We start from the raw sequence: 16623 nt of genomic DNA on the forward strand, positions 1-16623 counted from the left end.
GAAGGAGTTGAAGAGGAGGAGGAGACAGTTTACTACAAATAAAAGCAGAGAAGGACAGCAGAAGAGGGGAGTAGGGTCAGTGGAAAGACGCGAGGAGAAGACGATGAGGAAGAGAATGAGGAGAGGGGAAAAAGAGACAGTAATACAGAGAGAAGTGCTGAGGAGTTATAGGAAGGGAGGATGTGAGTGAGGTGAAGGAGAGACAGAATGAGAGAGAGAGAGAGATAAGAAAAAAAGGGCATATGAGAAGAAAAGGGAGAGGCTTTTAAAATAATTATCCTGACCATAGTAAGAATGTCCGCAGAGACTTTAAAGAAGCCGTGGCTGCAGAGGCCACTGAGTCCACTTAAATCACTCAAGGCCAGTTACACAAGCAGCAGCAGCACACTGCATAGTAACAACTCATCCCCTGCATCCAATAAGCCACATTCAGCAACGTCCACAGCCTGCATTATACATGTATGAAAATCAACAGGCAGCATGATATTACATTTTGATACCTATTCATCACTGCTATAAATAATTTATCCCGTTTGTTGTTGTTTGTTTATTGTCCAGGCAGCATTTATATAAGGAGTGCAGCGTGGAACTGAGTGAATTTGATCTCATGGAAAACACTGACATGTTCCTATACAACTGGAATATTCTGATATTATATAGTCATTCAAAAAATATTAATAAATAACAACATACTGCCATCAGATAGATTCAAGTAAATTAATGTTAGTGAGTTTAATGTTTTTTTCATAACTAATTCATTATGTATGTGGAAGCAGTGTGAATAATATTCTAATACACCAGTGGTTAGTGTACTATACACTGGGTGGCCAAAATAACAGGAACACCAGTACTACTAGGCCTGGTTTAACCATGTACAGAGAGAGAGAAAAGAGAGAGAGAGAGAGAGAGAGAGAGATGTGTCATGTTTTGCTTCTGTATCTTCATTTCTCATGCATGAAGAATGAAGAGAATACATCAGTTTGATAAACTATGAAACACTGTGAAACAGCCAGGTTGAAGTTGTTGAGAATAATTCTTATCCTCTCAGATCAGTCTATAAAAAAAAAAACGTTTTACCCTCAAAAAATAATCTGAGCAGCACTCTCTCCCTATGTTTTACATTTTCACATTTTCATTCATGCAAACCGTTGAATAAATGAATATCCAGCAAAATGCTTTTGTAGCATTCAAGCTAATAGGAATTAACCAAACATCCTGTCATGCAATGCTTGTGTATGTCCAACTTTAGAAAACAGAGAAGAATTTGCTCTCTTCATCATTTAACATTAAATGATGGAATTGATGTGACCATGTATACTGTCCCTCATGATCATCATTAATTAAGGCTTCAACAGCAAAATAAGTTTGAAATCAGTGATGCAGCCTATGAAAGAACAGAAAAACTTCATCTCCCTAATCAGAACATTTTCAACTCACCAGGTGTCAAATATCATGCATGCATTGTGTCTCATTGTGTCTCTTTCTGTAAATGTGTCTGACTGAAGCCACACAGACAGTAAAAGTCACCTCTGTCTGAATGCCAAAAATACATCACTTTAACAGATAGATGAAGCCAGCAATGTTAAATATTGTTACTGATTTGTTCAGTAATATAGAAACACATTTTGTAGGAGACAGGACTGTACCAATTAGAAACTATTTTGAACTGAAATAAAGGTTTTGGGACTGTTGTACAATAAACTGGGACCATCTGCTGGATTCTTGCATCTATATTTTTTTCTTGTGTCAGAAAATGTGTACCATCATATTTTTTAATTGACAAAAAAAGTTAGAGGAGAAGCAAAAAGTAAAAATGCACTTCATTATAATTTGCTTAAAGCTTATTAGAAGGAAACATAGCTTTCTTTTCACCTATTTTTGCAAAATAAGGCATCTCCAATGTGTGGGTGGAAGAAAAGTGTGTGTGTGTGTGTGTGTGTGTGTGAAACCTGCCCTGTCTGACAGTGCCATATAATGCCTGATGAATGCCCGTCTTTATTAGAAACCATTAATAAGGCGGAATGCCTCTCACCAGCCCATCCTCTCAAAGACAATGTGTGTCAACATGAACAATTACCAGGCTGATAAAACGCACACGGCCCCGTCTACCTCATCGCCAGGGCCCTGATAGATTACCAGGGACATTTATTTAGCTGCAGAGGAGCCCACATGAATCCTTTAATATATCTGTTGGCCTGTGATCTCCACAGAGACTCCAACTGGATGAGGGATGATGATTTTTAGGGGATTTTGCTTGTTTCTTAGATGTGCATGTGTTGTATATATGATCAAGATGTTAACCATCTGCCTTTACATTGGTCCCCTGATATCCTTCCGTCTCTTACTATCCTGATTTCTTTCTGAGCAAATCTGAGTAAACCTTCCTTAATACTGTTGAATTCCTGTATTTTGTATCCTCAGAATCTTTATTTTTATGCCAGGATGTCATATTTACTGCAGCTTTGTGCCTGTTTTTGACACATTCTGTCATGCGGTATATTTATCTGACAGAGGTCATTGTGCGAGAGTTTGCAGTGCATGTTTCTCTTCTCATTGCATATGTATTTAAGCAACACGTTCTCACTCCCAACTCATCACATATTGAAGCTTGGTCAGGACCCCCTGGCGTCACTTTTTAATGCTTTTAGCATTATTTTTCAACGCACAGTATCACAGTAATCACCGTTAAAAAATAATTATATTTTATGATGTGACAATGTGGTGGTTAAGGTCTGGTTAGGTTTAGGCTCAAAAACCACTTGGTTAAGGTTAGCCGTTGTGGGAGCTCAGCAGAGGTCTATTGGACTACCATGCATGTTAAAATACCATGCTAAAGGGTTACCCAGTACGTTAAAAAGTGACACCACGGGGTCTTGACCAAGCGTTGATATGTGACAAGTTGGGAGTGAGAACAGGCTGATTTAAGGGAGGATCTCAGAAATAACAGGAGGAGACATGTTAACAGAGGATGATTATATATTCAGTCTCCGCCTCTAAAGACCAGATGTAAAGATAGCACAAACAGGATTAGAAGAGCCTCAAGACAGGTTGTAGTGGGGGAAAGAAATGTGCATTAAATAGTCTATAGGCTTGCATATAACTAAAAAACTATTAGTAAAAGGAAAAATGAAGCAATTAGGCTTTTATTAATGAACACAATATCTGATTACTGTAATGTAAATGAACAGTGGATGGGTAGTTTTGGTTTGTTCATCAAACTGAACTTGATTATCAATGAACTGTAAAATCATTACAAACTGTAACAAATATTCTCTTTCTGTTAAGACATTAAGTGTCTGTTTGGCTGCATTTGCCTCAATGTTAACATCATCATCACCTCCACCTGCTCTTTCATTCTTATTATAACACTTCATCTCCTTTATTTTACAGAGAATGTGTTTATTGCCTCATAATGTATAAATAATTAGGTGTGCTATATTGTGAGGATTATATTATGTCATAATTTTGTAAATAAACTTCATTTATGAGCTGTCCTTCACTAGCAGTGTGCATGTGGAGGGCTGTTCCAGGGTCAGTCCAGGAGCTGGCTACAGAATGAGCTGCTATCTTAAAGCACTGATTATACACAGATTGCTGCTGCAAACTCGATGAAAGCAGCTCACATTTGTGCAAATCTGGCCCTTAGTTTTCTTCTTAGATTTGTCCAAAACATCACATTATCACCACAAAGTTCTGGATTAAACCAGCAACATTCTAATGATTTTGTTATTCTTAGAAACTTAAATATAAAGTTAGTCATGAGTGAGGTGCTCATGGACTTTCATGTAAATGCAGTCAATAGTTAAAGAAATCTTGGCCTGTAACAATGTGTTGGATAAACAGAATGACTGACTGTCTGTCAGACTGACCAGATTCGAGTTTCAGGAAGCTCACAAAATGATATAGCTAATATTAACCATTAATATGCTAACTCCTGGTCTTGAAGGTATCACTAGGTTACAGCTGTAGGTAAGCTGTTTAGCCAGGGATGCCAACGTTAGTGACTTAGCATTACATTGCGCTTGTGCTCTTTGGACACAGAGTCATGTTCTTTCTAGTGCCCCATACGCACCACTTCAACATGAGGGGAAAAATCCTTAGCTTGACAGAACTGCCATGCTAAGTTGCTAGGCTATGATTGATATTGTTATTTACACTGACAAAAAATGTGTATTATTACCTGAAATTCTAGGGTACAACTTTGAATCTCCTCGCTCAATAACGCGGATCAATGATTGGTCTCGTTTGCAAAGGTGGTCTGGAAAATGATCTCTTTTATGCTGCCTCTCTGTTCCTCAGGGTTCACGTTTGTCAAAGGGCTGCTTGCCTTTGCAGAGTTTATTCTCCTTGCCTCTGGTGAGCAACAACCCCAAAACACCTCTTATTATGCCATCAGAGGACAGCAAACAGCGAGAGAGACAAAGAGCCCCAGCTGTCGGCCCATTATTATTAAAACCTCGCTGTTTACTCTGGAGTAGTGGCCACTGTTCTTCATCCACCAAAAATTAATGAGATCCTTTCTGCTAACATTGACACTTTGAGCGTAGCGAGCGGAGAAGCGGGAGGACTGCGAAAGGCTTTGATGAGCTAATAAGCTTTTAGTTACATAGTATCTCTTCATTTAAGAGCACACACTGTGTCTGCGTATGTTTACTGTCAGCAGAAGACACTGCAGAGGAAGAGAAACAAACAGTGATCTATTTCCTCGGACTGGTTTCCAAATCATACGCTGTATGAAAACATGTCACTGCAGCTCCAGTCTCTCCAGTTCAGAGTGTTGTTCCTCCTCCCTCCATCTTGTTGTGCATCCTACATGATATTGAAAAATCGTTTGGGCTTCTAAAAGTGAAATAAGAGCTGATCGTGGTCACACACCATGCTTTCCTCGCAGATTATTGTCTTGCTTTTTACTGTGTTTGCATCTGCTCAGGCCCTCTACTGTAAAATCATGCAATATATTTGCAAAAATATTCATTCACCAACCAGGCTTAAGACATTGCCGTGTCAATGAGCAGCAATTGCTTGCTCACTCCAAATGGATTCTGCCAGCTAGATATCCCACTTGAGTATTTCTTCTTTTCTTTCTTTCTTTTTTTTTTTTATTTATCTGAGGCTTTTACTTTTGCAGCGCAGGTGATGCCGAATATGAGAGCATTACCTCCAGCACTTAACAGCGTGTCTGGAAATGGGCTATTTTGTTTCAGTGAAAACAACCCCGACGTTTTCTGGGAAGAGGAAGGAAAAAAATAGTACACCTGATTGTTTCTGGGGAAAATATAATCTCAGAAAGAAAACCATGTTATTGAATGCATTATCATATCCAGGACAGAGCTGGTGGAGGCAAGGCCATGCTGATAAAAGCTGTGCAGGAGGCATATTCATAATGTGCTGCTAAGCTCCCATCAGCTAAAAACCTGCTGCTTGCTGCCTGAGGACATCACTTTCCAAATGGAACGCTGATGTGAGGTGGATGATAACCCTAAATACTCTAATTACCTCAGTGTTTGGGACACAAACCATGGACCTCCTATGTGGAAAAATTAAACGGTGAATCTGGTGATTTTCAGAATGAGCTGGAGTTTCCTGATTTTTGCCTTCATGGAATGGATTTGAAAGTTGAATTAACTGCATTGTGCTTTAAATAGCAAGGGAACATTCTGCTAGGAGTTTAATGACTACTAATTTTTATAGGCTTGTGTATTTGTGCAACGAGGGCTTAATGTGCAAGTCTGTGGATCATTTAGATGTTTTTATTATTTATACAGCCATTAGGGCTATTCAGCATTTTAAACATTTTTACAGACAAAGTAGCTCATGTACAAGTGTTTACATGTCTTGAAATATGAGCAGAAGGAATAAGATCACTTTTACATAGTTGCATCCTATCGCCACCTGGTATTAATGTGTGATCTGTATATGGACATCTGCATCCGATTTTAAGTGTTCTCCTGATCTCCCTTATGCAAATTAGGTAGGCGGAGTTGGCAGACAAACAAACATGATGCGCCCCAGGTCAAGGGAAGCAGTGTGTTGTAGGGACCTCTACAACATGCACAGTGTGGGTCACATGACAGAGACAGCTGAAGACATCTGTAGGCTGCTTTTCAGTAGCCTTGCTAACTCCTGCTCCCTTAAAGGACGGGTTCACAATTTTTCATGTCTGTCTTAAAACAACAGTCAGGAGCCCAAATGAACAGTGAAACACGTTTTTTTTTTTTTGTTGCTGTAATCATTCCTCCTGTTCATACTGACCATAAGAAGATCCCTTCATAATAAAAGTATATTTAAAAGTTTATCTGAAGTTAAAATGAAGCTTCAGCCATCCAAATGAGTCCCTCTTTTTGTTACTATACTTCCACTGCAGCTCAACAGCGAAACACTGTCCAAGGAAACACAAAGAAGGAATCTGATGCTAAAAAGACTGTAAATGTGTCAGATATCCATTTGATATGACTAACTCAGACTGCTGAAGCCTCATATAAGCTTCACATCAACTTTTAAATGACTGTGTGGACACACTGTGGATTTTGGCCTCCATCACTTACATTGAAAGCACATTTGAAGGGGATCTTTTAGTAGCCAGTATGAACAGAAGGAATGATTACAGTGAGGAAAACCGCTTTCACTGTTCAGAGGGACACCTGACTGTTGTTTTAAGATACACTTTAAAAATCGTGAACCCAACCGTTTGGTCCCTCAAGAGTTTTCTGACACACTGAGAAATCACGAAGGAATAGAAACAGGTGAACCTTTCAACTTATTGGGTGCATTTTGTTTCTTGTCATCAATCTTTACAGATGTCATTGACACCTCGCTGAGAAGTGATCACAATGTGAACCAGACCCGACTGCATTGTGATTGCAATGTATTTACAGATGCATGCTCTGAAGGGTCTTAATAGAGAAATAAACTGATCGAGAAGGTTCTAAACTTCCTGCTGAAACAGCAGAGAACAGCACATTATTGTTTAATTCAGTGTACTAACATGCAGGTAATGTTACTCATCTCCATCATAAATCATGTTAGAGACTCAAAAATGTCAGATAAATATTTCTTTATTGTATATTTGTATAATATAATGTATATTTTTGAAGCTCAGCATCATGGGAGTGCGGGGAGGTCTGGATGGCGGATGGTTGTGTGGCACATCTGGGTTTCATGCAAGAAAGTTTGCATCTGATTGCAAACCTGTAGCTAATGTTCACCTTTTTATTAACTATAACCATGATCTATTCCTAACCTTAACCATACTGTCCTGTAGTCATCATGCACTGGTATTATAGAAAACAACAATATCAAGTCCAATATCAACTTTTCTGACAGGAGGGTTCATCTGTGTGTTTAGCAGTTTGTGTGTATGTTTGTATGTGTGTGTGTGTGTGTGTGTGTGTGTGTGTGTGAGTGAGTGAGTGGTCCTCCACAGGCCCCTGCTCTCTTCTTGGTGTGTGTTTAAGTGGAGAAGTTACCCCTCACTTGTTAATTCCCCCAGATTAGCATATTGATGACAGTCAGGAGAGGATTGTACATGCCACCAGCCCAGACTGCTGCACAGAGCTGAGTACAGCCAGGATGCCTTGGACATGTTTCTGTGTGTGTGTATGTGTGTGTGTGTGTGTGTGTGTGTGAGAGAGAGAGAGAGGGGGGCAGTGGGTGTTAATTTGTGTAGCTGCACTGGCATGTGACTGTGTGTAGTACACTCCAACACACTGAGAGACATGGGGGTAGTTGTGCGTTTTATGGAAATTGCCTTCATGCCAGGATGCCAAGTTGATCTCAGGCACAACATGCCACTGAGGCTCTGTGGAAATGCAATCAGTCAGCTCCGACAGGGGTCCCCCAATTCATTTGAAACTGCAAATCTCAAAATTGGCCAAAGGAAATTGGGTAAGACCAAGCTGGTCAAAAGCATCAACATTGATTTGCCTTTCAAAAAATAGAAAGACTCTCTAAAGCAGCCCCTAAAATGCAGCCCAGAGCATTTTGACAATGAGAAACAAAATACAAAGACACACACACCTTAAAACTGTTGAGAGACAAGCAATTACAGTGGAACTCTGCAGAGAGAGAAGATAGAGGAGAAAGTATTTTAAAATGTATATCAGAGAGTCGGAGTCAGTTGCAGGAGAGTATAGGGTAGAGCGATGTCATGCTGCTTTGAGAGCAGCAAGGTCAAATGAAAATAACTGGTTTGATGCAACATAAACTACTATCACTGACTTAAAAAACAGCAGCATGAACAGGTTCCTCTCCTGTGATGCAGTCGCCAATGTACATACAGTACAACTTATGTAATGTAGGAGCCTCAGAGTCCAAAAGTCAGATTTCCAAGGCCAAATATGTATGGATTTCTTGCACTCAACTGATAGCTTGTGTATGACTCAAGGCATTGATATACTCCCGAGTGGACACGTACACGGACAGCTGCGGACACCACCGATGCGTAGGGGTTCTGTTTATACTATTTTCCGGAGTCCACTGTATGTACACTCATCAACAGTGATTACAGCAATGAATCAAATGACTACAGTATGTGTAATGTGTAAGGTGTTACACCAACTCCATTCCTCTCAGCTCTACAGAGGTTTTTATTCTCTTCAGCTTTTGGTTTTCTTGCCCAGAACTTTACAGTTTTGGTTCAGTCTCACAGCTCTCATCAACTTTGTTACCAGCAGCAGCACGCAGCTGTTCTTAGATAAAAAAAAATGACAAAAAAAACTCTGATAAACCCACTGTACACTAGCTACCCAGCAGACAGACACAGTTAGAGACTAGCTGGTGAACACAGTAAAGCATTTAGCAGCTAAAGAGACATATTTTTTCAAGAGTTGGTGGAGACCTAAACAGAGCTAAAAGGAGAGTGAGATCAGCTGAACACAAACACAGCTTCAAACAAATGATAATGTTGCTCTGTCTGCTGGATGTGTAAATAGACAACTGTTTGCTCACGTGTTAACCATAGACTTTATAAATAGATATTATGTCAATGTGTTTATTGCTTGTTCTGCTGCTCAATCAGTCAGGTTTAAGATTCTCATTATCAAAAAAAACCCATTTTTGATAACATTTTTGGATGGCATTTTTACAATAGTCATTCAGTGTATTTACTAATACTGGAGTTCACCTTCCCTGCATGGATTCAAACTGTGTACCCACATACTGAGAGCAAAGCAATCACATACTGTACTGGGCATGATGCGAAAGACAAATGCTGGTGCGTGTGAACATTTCACTCAGTTAAGTTCATCACGACATCATTGGCTGTCTTTTTTGTCAAAACAACGTAATTCTTTCCGCGAGATCCCACATCATGTGACACTGTTAAATCACTGAGAAAAAAAGATGGAATTAGAGCAATCTTAGGTTATTAACATGTTTTGATGATAGTTACTAATTTTATAGGACACATCTAAGTGAAAAGAGGCTCTCACTCATTGGAAAGCACCTTCTGAACATGACTTGACTGATCCACTATTAACTTTTAAATATTGTCCAGTATCTGAAGCACAACTCCTACAGTTTCTATCACATTCAAACCAGTGCTATTGAATCTAAGACTGGTCTACAGCCTTCTTGCTTCAATCTCACTATAAGTATCACAAGCCAGAGATGCTTTTCTGCTCCCACACCCAGTTGTTACAGCTGCAAACTCTAGTCTTGTTGGGTGGTGTTATTGGCTGGGAAATGGTTTCCATGGTGAGCGGGAGATGCAAATCCTCACCTCTGATGGTTAATTGAAGCACCAACAGAGAGGTGGAATTGAAGAGGCTATGGGATATTGTTGTGCTGTTGGAATGGAAAGCCCACTTCTGACACCAATTACCACCTTCATGTCAGAATCTAACCCAGCTTCTCTGACCAAAAGTATAACCTGAATTCCACTCTACACAATAATGCACATGGTCACATTCTCCACAGTCACCTTCTAAAACAAATAAATTAGGTTATTTAATTGTATTTTATAATAATTCTATATTTACAGATGTTTACTTCTGGTTACAGCAAGATAACACAATAGCAAGAAAGATGTCTCTACTGGTTGGATAGTCATGGTGCTTAGTGACAGTGTTCATCCTCCCCACATTAGTGTTCACTAATGATTTTAATGAACACCTCACCTTTCCTCTAGTGCCACCATCAACCCAAATGTCCTTCTCATTTCAAAAGTTAAACTGCTGGACACAAGGAGTCTCCAAAATTTCTCATAAAATCATCTCTCCCGTACATTTCTGTATAGGACCAGCCTCAGGACAAAATTGTAATATGTTTGGCCTGACTATTGGTAAGGCTGCAAGAAGAGCAAACTGCAACACTGCAGCTTCTAGGGGCTCCTTTAGTGACCCTTTTGCCAGAAAAGATAACACTTCTACAAAACCCCAAATTACATTGATTGCAAATCTTCTGTGGAATTGTCCAATATGCACGCAATTCCTTGGAATACTGTGTTTGCTTTGGATTTATAGGGCTCTGTTTTCAAGCTGGCAAAGCCAGCAGTAGCACACATACAATTGTAGCAATTTTGTCAGGTGACATTCCATTTTGTTTGCACTTGTGCCTGTTTGGTCATTTCTGGCTCCAGATGAACCCACTTGTGTCAAGATGAGTGGATTGGCAGAGCTGAGGTTTATTTTAGTACTGCATGCTCAGACCACAAGCACAGAAGGAAATTTTTGTGGCTTTAGCTCTTGGAGCCACATAGACACACACAGATAGATAGATAGATAGAGAGAGAGAGAGAGAGAGAGACAGAGAGAGATCAGTATCACAAAACAGCATTCATGCATGTGTTGAGTCTTGCCCCTTTCACTTTGCTCTACATTTTTGCATCCAATATAGATCGGAATGTCACAAACACAATTAAGTCTGCGCCTATAAATGGCAGATCAATAACATCTTACCAACATCATCAAAGTCATCAGGATACTAAAAAAGTTAGACAATATCAGTGAAATGTGGTGCCTTTTGTGTCATATTTATGATCTGATACCCTTCTTTTATAGTTTTTGATATATTTTTTGCAATTTCACACACAGTACTACATAACTAGTTTTAGGTAACTGTTTTTAGGTAACTATAGCTGTCGGTGTGTAAATGAAATCAAATTTGAAAATATTAAATGTTGGCTATCAGCAGCATCAATCCAAAATGATCAGTATCAGTGTTATCAGTCAAAACCCGGAGTTGACAGTGTGACTGACTACTAGAGGAGGATCACTGTGATTACCAGGCAACCAGCTGAGGAAAGCAGCTCATCTCGCATTTGGAGTGAAATCTGGGATTAGTACATATTGGGGAGATTTACATCACTATAGCACCTGTAGTTTGGCATTTCAGAGTCTCACACTGACTGTATCACAGTTACATTCTCAGCCTCATTCACATCTGTTGGAGCAAACTGCACTCACGCTGTGAGAGACAGACAGAGAAGCAGAGAGCTACAGATGGTTGGTAGGTTTTATCACTACGCCAGCAACACAAACAGGTGCATGGTTATATATTTAGCTTTTCAGTGAGAAAGTTTTATATTCAGCCATCGTTCATTTTATTATTTATACTACTTTGACATGTCTATTCTTGTCAAGTGTATTTAATGCAATGAGTCAAATTACTTAAATAAGATTACTGTAATTGTCACAATAATCATGTTAATTCTAACACTTTTAACTAAATAAAAGAAAAATCATACTTGCGACTCATGAATGGACCTGCGGGAGGACTGTAGGACAATTTGAGACTTGAGACGATCATTTGTGAAACGGGATGCTGGTACCATTTGTGATCTGCGTGTACAGCGCTCACAAATCACTTTCATGAAAACGGGTCTGTGCTGTCACCAAAACAGTGCACAGCGGTTTGTAATGCTCACAGACGGGATTTTATAATGCTGGGAAGTTATCACTGCAGCAATTTTTTAAGCGTTACGTGCGCCTGAATGTGGCACTTTGTTAGATGACATCGTGTTGCATTGCAGAAAAAGTTGAGTCTAGTTCTACTTTTTGCCAGATGACACTGTGTTTTTGTTGCACTGCCAGACAGCCTCCATTCAAATGAATGAGAGGGCTCATTTTTACCACGCAGGGCTAAAGTCGGTCTTACTGCCAAGCACTAAACTTCACCAGAGACTCATTGTCTCGCTCTCTCTCCTTTGCTTCCTAGTCTCTGTCTCTAGCTTTTATTTCCCTCTCTCTCCCTCTAGATCTGCTTTTCTGCAGTTTTTTCCCCTCAATTTGTCTCCCCCTCTCTCACAGAGGGAGTTTCGCTCTGTATGATAGAAACATTAGGCCTTATTTCCTCTCATACACACAGCACTATTAAGAAAAGACATCAGCTTATGAATAAACAACAACAACAAATAGATGGGAGGAGAAAAACAGAAAGAATGGAGAAAACAACACAGGCGGCGAGTGAGGAGCATAATAATTGTGTGATTTATCCTCACTGAACTACCGCAGTCATAGCGTAATTAAACATGAAAAGCTAAATTTATCGTGGTGCGCTCAGCCTCCTCATTAATTTAAAGCTGAGACATTCAGAGAGGAGGCCTTTTCTAATCCACCCACTGTTTCTCTTGCTGTCTTTTCTCCCTCTTTCCCCGCTACTGCCATCCCTCCATCCCCTCCCATTACTGAGCATTAAAATGTATATTACCCTCAGAGCTCCATCATCATAAACCACAGGGCCCACAGAGGGGGGGCGACGGGAAGGGATGAATGAAATCCTTAGAGGGAGAGAGAGATAGAGGGAGAGCATGAGAGTCAGTTAGGCTCATTAAGGATAAGAAAGGCTCTCATTAAGACGGAGCTGTCTTGGTCCCATGTCCTGCATGATAGCCACCTATTTGTTGCTTAATAGCTCCAGCCAATGCAAACTTGTGAGATCCATCTCCTATAATGAGAGGTAGCAGAGGTGACGCCTCTCCCACCCAGAATGCCGAGTGCCTCTGCGTCATTAACAATCACCCCAACATCCACTAATTGGCCGCTGTGTATTTTTCTTCTCCCTCACCTCCTCCTTGTCTCCTTCCATTTTGCACACGTTTTCACCCGCAGACAAACAAACTTGTCACCGGTTTGATTTGTTTATGTGTTCTATTTGTTATACTTGCTTCCTTAAACTGTAAATCAGGGGAGCAGCGTAGCATGGGGAGCTAATAACCCGCCTTGTACATCTGCCTTCATAAATTATGCAGCAAGCCGTGCTGCAGCTTGTTGTCTGTCAGGCAGGCTGCTCCGGTCCTGTCAGCGCCCACCACATCGCTGAAAGTTGGAAAAAATGATTCTCAGAGCAGTCGGGAACCTGGATCAGAGTGAAGGGTGGGCGGAAACTGTCAGCAGTCACTTTTTAACTCTTTAAAAAAAAAAAAGAAGTTCATCCAAACTGGCAATTAAAAAACTTCCTACTAATGAGCAACTGTGTGCACTTTGCCTCCTTGAATTCGTCATCGCTCAAGTTGAGTCAGTCTTGGTTTTGGGCATGGAACAAAAGAAAAACAAAACACAGAAACCTGACTGCTTCTGTAATGCCAATTAGGTAAAGAAAAAAAAATCTTTTGTTAGCAGTTTGTTACAACAAAGCAGAGGGATGTGTGATGTTATATTTTTGCCTACCATCCATTTAAGTTGGAGACCTAAAAAAACAAAAAAGTTACACAGAAGAAAGTAGAAATTAGAAAGTAGAAATATTTGTGGGAGTGCAGAGATCCATGTTAGAAGACAAGTTACTTAAATCATTTAAATTATTATAAATCCCATTACTGACCAACTAACAAATATAGGCAATTACACATTAGAGTGTGCTTAATGTATTAATGCATGTGCACTAATTAAATAAGCAGTGTTTGTTATAGGAGATAAATATGTACAGTTTGTTTTCCTAAGCTTTTTTCTTTTGTGCGTAGCTAAAATTTTTCACATTCGATATCATGACAAAATGTCACAGCAGAAGCAAACCAACACATGTGAATCCCCTCATTAATGTTGGTTTTACAAACAAGCTTGAATGTAGGCTCAAACGTGCAAGTGTACAGACTGTTCACCACAGTGCTCTGTTTGATCTGATACAAGTAAGAGGTTCATCTTCTCCCTACTTGTTGATCACAGAACCTCCCACAGTGTAATTCCAACATTAGATAGCTAAAATGCAAAACATAAATACTGTATTAGCGGTGTGCTGAACACATTCAAATGTTGCTGAATAACAACTTTTTGTTTAACTATAAGATATTATTGATGCTGCTACATGACCATACCTACATGACAAAATAGGTTGTGTGTCAGTGTCTTCAAGAATGACCAGAAGTAATGATATGGTTTCAGTTTAACTTTAAGGTGTAGTCAGAGCCAGTCTAACTAATTATCTCTGCTTCCAGTTTCTGTGCTAAGCTAGGCTAATAGTCCCCTGGCTCCATAGTAGGGTTGTGCCCGAATACAAATACATTATTCGGCAAAGCACAAAAGCGTTTGTTTTTTTTACGAATATTTATTTCATACAAATATTTCAAAAATTATTTGTTTTCAGGAGGAAAAATGAAACATGTCAAATACCAGAGTGCAGGTTGGTTACATCGCTATCTCAGTGTCTCTCCTCTGCTCCGCTGTGACGTCGTATCAGTAGGTCTCAGTGAGGGGAGTCACATCCACCTGCTACATGACGCATATTTCCTAATTTGGACATCACTCTCAGAGTTGAGAGTGTTCCTCAGAGATAAAGCTGAGCTACTGACACACGCTTCATGAACAAGCTTCATGAAAACATATTGTAACACTTTAATTTTCTAAAATTAAAAGCGTAATAAAAACAAAAACAGGATTTTTAAGCCTCTGTCCACTTTTATTCGTATACAAATACAAATACAAATAATTTTGCTGCCTCAACAAATACAGATATAAATACAAATACTGGGCTCTCTGCACATCCCTACTCCATAGTGCACAGACATGAGAGTGGTATCGATCCTGTCATCTAACGGTGTCGACACAGGCAGTGTAGTGAAAGCAGCATGCAGCAGCAGAGTCTACAGAAGATGTGTTCAAGCACAGCACTGAGTGTAGGCCACCTGTGTTTTGGCAGCGCTCTGAGCCCAGTATACAGTTGTTGCAATTCTGCACATAAAACTGAACAAAACAGAATTGAAGCAGAGAAATGTGCTTCGGGTTGCAGCTATAAGCACATAAAGTGCAGTTGAAACACGATTCTGCTGTATTGTAAATAGAAGCGCATACCCTGATCACCATCACTCTTGAAAGAAACCAACGTTGACTGCTGGTAGGAGACAGACATGAACCACAGTTTCTTTTATCCCGTTGTTGACCCAACCTTCAACCTCGAGGTCACGCCGCTTTCATATTTGCATCTTAGGGAGCACAATAATTACTCTCACAACTGCAAGAGGTCACTTGTCAGGAAGCTAAAAAGAAAGTCCTTTTACATGTTTGAACTAATGCTCATTTTTTTGAGGTCTCCTTCATTAATATTCCCAGAATCTGTGAAGTCCTGGCCACCTGTTCCGAGGGTTCAGCTGCCCTTTACTCCAGAGATGCTGTTACAGGCTGAACAGCAGCCAGAGAACATGAAAACACAGATTTCACACCTGTTCTGTGTCTTATAATAGTTGAAATGCTAGTCCACTCACATTACAATAAATGATTTAAGCATGTAGAATTTTAAAAGAATGATGTCAAGAGGTATTTCTCTTTGAATGGGTCTATGATATCCTCTCCTTTGTTGAGACTCACAGTGATTGTTCAGACTGGGGCCAAGGCAGGAGCTGGTCCTGTCCTCCCACCGATTAGCCCTGACCACAGTCAAGATGTACAGTTATTGCCATGGCGGTCTGGGTCTCCTCTATGGGCTGTTTCATTAGATAGACTCATATCAGGCCCCAGAGACTCTCTCTCTCTCTCTCTGTTTGCCTACTGCAGACCCTCTAATTCTGAAGACAGCCAGTCTTTGTGATTATCAGTATCTTAATTTCAAACAAACAGAAAAAAATGATATCCAATGTCATTTTCCTTCAAGGATATAAGTCATAAATCAGAACTGATTATATTTAATTTAAATGCTGATTGATGTTTTGACATTAAAATACACTGAAATAGTTTAGAAAGAGTTTATATGAGACTCAATAATACAATTTGCATTTAAATTTTGTTTAACATTCTCTGACAAACTGAAGAGAATTAGATTTTACTAAAAACAAAAAAAAAAACCCCAAAAAACCTGTACAGGAAAGAAATGCTACACTATCAGCACTATGTCTATTCTAGCAAGCTAAAATACTCCAACTACTTTCCTTCTTTCATCCTAGTTATGCTATTTCCCCTTGCATGCAAATTCATCACATAGGAAACACAATTTCCCATGTGATAAAGTCACATGAAACAGGCACATGTTAAAACAACCATAATAATAATGGTAGTAATGATTATGATGATAATAATAATAATAATAATAATAATAATAATAATAATAATAATAATAATAATAATAATAATAATAATGGATTACATTTATACAGTGCTTTATCTCGATACCTAAAGTGCTTCACAGTGAAGGGGGGAAACTCACCTCAACCACCACCAATGTGCAGCACCCACTTGGGTGATGCACGGCAGCCAGAACGCTCAT

Source organism: Thunnus maccoyii, chromosome 21 (genome assembly GCF_910596095.1).
Source record: "Thunnus maccoyii chromosome 21, fThuMac1.1, whole genome shotgun sequence".
NCBI lineage: Eukaryota > Metazoa > Chordata > Actinopteri > Scombriformes > Scombridae > Thunnus > Thunnus maccoyii.